Source organism: Alexandromys fortis, unplaced genomic scaffold (assembly GCF_014885135.2).
Source record: "Alexandromys fortis isolate MF-2015 unplaced genomic scaffold, M_Fortis_MF-2015_v1.1 scaffold_45, whole genome shotgun sequence".
NCBI classification, from domain to species: domain Eukaryota; kingdom Metazoa; phylum Chordata; class Mammalia; order Rodentia; family Cricetidae; genus Alexandromys; species Alexandromys fortis.
In genome coordinates, this window is record NW_026067926.1 from 8384948 (window position 1) to 8391469 (window position 6522).

At 43.2% G+C, this 6522-nt stretch overlaps 1 pseudogene; it reads left to right on the forward strand.

Moving 5' to 3' along the window:
* The first annotated feature begins 1179 nt into the window (after nucleotides 1–1179).
* On the forward strand, nucleotides 1180–3863 carry LOC126502281 (LIM domain kinase 2-like; annotated as a pseudogene).
* Nucleotides 3864–6522: the final 2659 nt, after the last annotated feature.

Below are 6522 nucleotides of genomic sequence, written 5' to 3' on the forward strand. Positions count from 1 at the left end.
ATCTCTGCATAAACCATGCTTCTAATACTTTGAACTGTTTTTTTTTTTATATCCAAAATTTAACTAACTTGTTACCACCAGAGGATTCAAGCTGGAGGCTTTTATAGGTATGGCTTTTTTTTCTTTCTTTCATTTTTTTTTAAACTGTGTGATCTCTAACTTAGTAAAGTCCTTTGGCCCCATCACAGATGGCCAACTCATTTTCTAACCCGGGGGAAACACCAACAGTTCCCATCTATCTTTCAGAAGCTGCAGCCAGAAGAAAGGTGAGGGGAGGTAACTCGTGAATCTAATTACTTTGCCCGCTGTATATGACTCAGATCAAACACCGTTTTGTCCTCTCTTTCCCCTTTAGGGGGGGAATTAATTAGGCTCTAATTACACTGACTGAAAAAATAGAAGCTACAATAAAATTATTATTATTTTTTTTTTTAGAAAAAAAGCCACTAACAAGGTCTGTGCACAGAGCTCATTATGACCTAGGGAATGAGACTCATTTGGATTTTATGGCCTTTCCATTTGCATTTTTATTAAACTCTTTCTTACCATCCTCAATATGTCTTCTGTGCACGGTATTGCCATCCTTGGGAATTTCCAGGGGTGTTAGATGCTTGAGGCTCCCTCGCTCTCTTCATTTCCAGACAAGGTGTGTTGGTCCCACGGGGCAGATTCATCATCATCACCCCTTAAACTGACTTAAAAGTTCGCACCGATTTCTTTTCCCCATTTGGAAGGTTGTCTAAGTTGTAGGGGCTTCTGGTCCAGGTGAATTAGATAAAAGCTAGAGTTTTTCTTCTGCGAAGGAAATAAGAAGAAGTTATTCCCACCAAGACATCTCCCTGTAGAAAAGGAATTAGATCCCTCCCCCTGTTGGATGGAATCCAGCTGTGTAGGCTAAGTTGTTGGGACAGTAGGAACAGTGTGACAGATCCTCTTACCCTCATTGCCATAAAACAAGTCACATGGCCCAGGACACAGGTCATAGCTTTAATCAGAAAACTATCCCAGTAAGAGGTGTAGTTTTCCTCTAGGTGACACGGTGCTGGATAGGATGGTGCCTCTTATCCAGACCCCAGGCTCTTCTTTATCAATACAACCCCACTACTAGAATAAGGATAACCTTAAGAAATCTGGAGTCAAGCACTGGGCTAAGCGTCGAGAGTCCAGTTGAAGAGCGGGATGAGGGATTTTATGTGCGGGAGTGGGGGTAAATATCATGATGGGTAAGTGCACAGAGACAGTTGACCTGAGCTTGTGGGAGCTCACGGACTCTACACCCACAGCTAAGGAGCCTGTATGGGACCGACCGAAGCCCTCTGTGTGTGGGTGACAGTTGTGTTGTTTGGTCTGTCTGTGGGGACCCTAGAAGTGGGACAAGGACCTGTCCCTGGCATATGAGCTGGCTTTTTGGAACTTCTTTCCTATGGTGGGATGCCTCTCTCAGTCTTGATGGGAGTGAGGGGGAGTTTGGTTCTGCCTCAACTTGATATACCATGCTTTGTTGACTCCTTGTGAAGTCTTACCATTACTGAATGGAGATGGAAGAGGAATGGATAGGGAAGGGGGTACGAAGAGAGGTTCGGGGAGGGAACTGGAAAAGAGGAGGGAGGGGAAACTGTGGCTGGTGTGTAAAAGAAATGAAGAGATTTTATTAAAAAATGAAAAGAAATCCGTAATCAGTCCCCAACTCTTTCCCCAGAATGCCTGTGTGTCTATAGTCTCTAAAGAGCGGTGCTTCTCCTGCAGCAGCCCCAATAGTACACAGAGATCCTGAGAGCTTGGAAGTAGATGCACCAGCCATGTACCCCTGCAGGAATATGCTAGGGAGCCAAGGGCTTAGAATCCGTTTTCTCCTGCCATTCTGGAGGCAGAGGTGAGCACTGGGTGGCTGGCTCCAACCAGTGGTGCCAGAAATCCTGCATGTCCTGGTGGTCTTCTGCAATCGGCCTGAGGCCCTCCCAGAGGTGGTTGCAGCTGATCCTGTGTGTGGGAGGAAGATGGGGGGTTAGTTACTTGTCTGTCCCAGCTTACTTCACCTCCAGTGATGGGAGGATCTTCTGCCACCAAAACTCCTGGGCCAAGTTTGGCGAATTCTGCCACCAGTGCTCTCTGCAGGTGACAGGGCCAGCCATGGTGGCTGGGGAGTTTAACTACCACACATAGTGCTTTGCCTGCATGAGTTGCAAGGTGCTATTTGAGGATGGCATGTTGCACTCTACAGGGGGAAGTGTCATAATGAGGTGGCACCCATGTTTGAAAGGCTCCCCGTGGAGTCTGCCCGGGACCAGCTGCCCTGTTTGGTCACACTCATCTCCTTACCGGCCACCACTGAGTACAGACATGTCTTCTCTGTGTCTGTGGAGGCTGCCTGTTCTAACCATGCCACCGCTGTGCAAGTGGAAGAGGTCAACTGGATGCAGATGCACATCAGTCCCAACAACTGCGATGCCATCCACCCTGGGGACCGAACCCTGGTGATCAATGGGACCTTTGCTCAGACTCTTTGAGTGGAGGAGGTGCAGGATGTTGGTGCAGGACAATTCTGTATTCTGTCAGTTATGTTTTAAATAAATGCTGATTGGCCAGTAGCCAGGCAGGATCTATAGGTGGGACAACCAGACAGGAAGTAGAGGTGGGGCAATGAGAACAAGAGTATTCTGGGAAAAAGAAAGCTCTCTCTGCAGTCCTGTCTAGACACCAAAGAAGCAGGATGTGACCTGCCCCGCTGAAAAAGGTACTGAGCCATGTGGCTAACATAGACAATAATAATGGGCTAATATAAGTTATAAGAGCTAATACGAAGCCTGAGCTAATGGGTCAATCAGTTTATAACTTATAGAGACCTCTGTGTAATTTTCTTTGGGGATTACTGGCTGTGGGAACCGGGCAGGACAGAAACCCCAACAAGCAGGCCCTCATGTTACAGGATGTTATTAACTAGACAAGCCAGACACTTCAGATACTGATTGAACATGACCCTGGTCCCCAGTGCCTGGATTAGCTGTAGCAAGATACCAGACTATCTCCCACATGTAAAGTATGGACACTCTCACATGCTCAGCACCCTGGACACCAAGGAGAATCAGGAGAGGACACTGAGGTATTCTCTGAGGTGCAGTAAGAGCATCTCCAAGTCTCCTTACCCCAGCTCCCATGAGGAGCCTCTGCTCCTTAGCTGTGACATCAGCCACTTGAAGTCCCTGTGCTGCTCTAGCACCTGTTCATAGCAGATCTTCGGGTCATGTGACCTGGCCCATGGGGAGGTCCTGGGAAGGGTTTCTTTGGGCAGGCCATCAAAGTGATTCACAAAACCACAGGCACAGTGATGGTCATGAAAGAGTTAATTCATTGTGACGAGGAAGAAGAAGACTTTCCTGACTAAGGTGAAAATGAAGCTTGGACCACCCTAAGGTGGTCAATTTTATTAGTGTTCTGCACAATGCCAAGACATTGAGTCCGCTGACGGAGTGCATTGAGGGGGGGCACACTGAAGGACTTTCTGTGCAATGTGGACCCGTTGCTCCGGGCAACAGAAAGTCAGGCTTGCCAAAGGCATCTCCTCTGGAACAGCATATTTGCACCCAATGTGCATCATCCGCAGGGATCTGAACTCACCCAACTGTCTCCTCAAGCTGGACGAGACTGTGGTGGTAGCAGACTTTGGGCTATCACATATTGTGGTGGAGGAGAGGAGAAGGCCCCCAGGAGAGAAAGCCACCACTAAGAAACATACGTTATGCAAGAGTGATTGTAAGGAACACTACACCATTGTGGGAAACCCTACTGGACCACGGGAACTGGAAACCCTCAGGAAAACTTCCATCCTTGGCTGCCATGTGTCCAGGGACTCTCCAACTCACTGAGGTTTGCCATCTTCCAAGTGCAAGCTCACACTGTATTTGACAAAAATTGGGAGTGGGTTTGGTTTAAAATATAATGTATGGTGGGTTGTACTGGTTGGGTGATCAGGAGAATGGTTGTTGTTATCAGCTTTTATCTATCAGGTGAGACTGAAATATTGTACAGAGACAAAATGAATTCTTGGATGGGAAGTTGTTTTTGGCCACTTTACTTGCTAAGTAGACTGTACTTGTGTGTGGAGTTTGCAAACTTGCTGCAGAGGAATCCTGAACTCCCAGCATGGCTCAGCATCCTGGTTATGCTTGAGCTGTCCCAGCAAGTGTGGGAGTGGTGGGCCTGAGCTGGGCCATGAAGCAGACTAAATAAATTAAGTAGTTAACATAGTGCCAACACTGAGAGTGGAAAAGTAACTTAGGGCCTGACTTAAATAAACTTGGAGGAGTTAGAGAGATTAAAAAGTGAAAGAAATCTGAAATCTAGAACTCCTGAATCAAAATGGATACAACCTATATCCTCAAATTTGTTTCTTACATTCCACCCAGGAGATTCTGCTAACTAGAAAGGCATAGAAACCATCCGGTTAAAATATTAAGCTGAGATGAAAAACATACATTTTCAAAGACAAAGATGTACCTCATGTCCCATACAACAGAATATAATGACATGTTCCCCCTTGAAATACTGGGGGTTCTGACTGTGGCTGTTTCCCATGGGGGAACTGATTTGAAATTTTATGTATCTTAAAGACTGATATAATTTAGACTCCATTCTGTTAAAGGAGGCCGCTTGTTCATCCTGACTGCCCAGAACCAAAATAACAACACAGAAACTGTATTAATTAAATCACTGCTTGGCCCATTAGCTCTTATTGGCTAACTCTTACATATTAATTTAACCCATTTCTATTAACCTGTATATTGCCACATGGCTGTGGCTTACTGTCTAAAGTTCCAGCATCTGTCTCTGGCTGGGTTACATGGCTTCTCCCTGACTCTGCTTTCTTTCTCCGAGCATTCAGTTTACTTTTCCCCACCTAGCTCTGTTCCCCTATAGCTCTGCTATAATCCCAAAGCAGTCCCTTTATTAACCAATGATATTCATAGCATACAGAGGAAAATCCTATATCACCTCTCCCTTTTTTGTTAAAATAAAAAGGAAAGTTTTAACTTTAACATAGTAAAATTACATATAACAAACAGGTATCAATCAAGAATTAGTTACAATATTTTGTCTACTTTATCTTTTATCATAACTAAGAAAAATTATAATAATAATTATCTATTCGTCAACTTCATCAAAGACTCCAGAAAGATATAATATTACCTAAATAAACAATAAGTTCATTGTAAACAACTTCCAAAACTCTAGAGTTGACAGAAACAGCTCACTGGACAGTCACTCAAAATTCTTCTGTACCTTTGGGGCATCCATCTTCAGCCTACAGGCCCATAGTACCAGCAGATTTTTCCACGAAGCCAAAATTTCAAAGACAGTTCTGGCTATATTGGCAGTTTGTCAGTCAATTTCTTCCGTGTCCTGCAGAATATCTGGCAGACTTTTTCATGAAGCAGGAACCCTGAAGGATCATCTCACCTTTAGGCAAGTTCTACAGTCATTTCTCTGTGGGTCATGCATGTCCTGTTCATCAAGGAGTCCAGGCAAGAGCAGTTTCTTGCTTAAATGGTTAGCAAACCCCATAAGGAGACTCTTTGATGTCTATCTTCCTCTTGAAGTAGATTGGTGCTGCCAGGAGTATATGTGTTTCATTGACATGAAAAGTCCTAAATTCTTAAACCATTTTAAATGTCATATTCTGTGGTCTTAGAAAGTTTTTTTTTTTCGAGACAGGGTTTCTCTGTGGCTTTGGAGCCTGTCCTGGAACTATTATATTTTCTAATGAGCTGGACAAACATAAAACCTTAATCGAAATTAGAAATACATATAACAGAATTGACTTTAAACTTGTATCAATAAACCAAGATCAATACCAATGCAAAGTATCCATCTCTATAGTATATCTCCCTTTAAATATAAACAAACATTTATAAACAATTTTGGGAATATGGGTGTAGTTCTCTAGACTACTTCCTGCTGATTGGGGGTGCTGTTAATCAGGTCTTTCATGGTGTATCCTGCGTGCTGGTTCATCTCAGTCAGCAGTTGAGAGAAATATTTTTTGAGGAGTATTCAAGGCAACCTTTCTGGGGGGTCTTGATCCATCCAACAAAATTTAGTCAGGAAGAAATCCACAGCTTCTTATCCTCTGTGGAAACAAAAGAAGAACCTCTTTTCCAAAGCAAAATATTCTTAGACACAAATTCTGAAGTCAAGATATCTTTATAATATACATGCTGGTTTAGCTCAGCAGCCCATACAATGAAATGTCTCTCTGTACTTAGCTCCTTCACAGTCAAAAAATTCAAAGAAAACAAAATAATATACATAATACAGACTCTCTGTATATACTCCATCTTTCCATGGCTTTTCTTACTCTATTACTTTTTAAATATTTACTTTATTATCTTTACTCTTTTAATACATGATTATCTGTACTGTCTTTTTAAAGACTTTGTTTTATGTTTTGTAAACCATTTACTTAACTTTTTATACTCTTTTTCTTTTCTCTCTCAAGTCTACATATATTTATCCAACACTGTGACC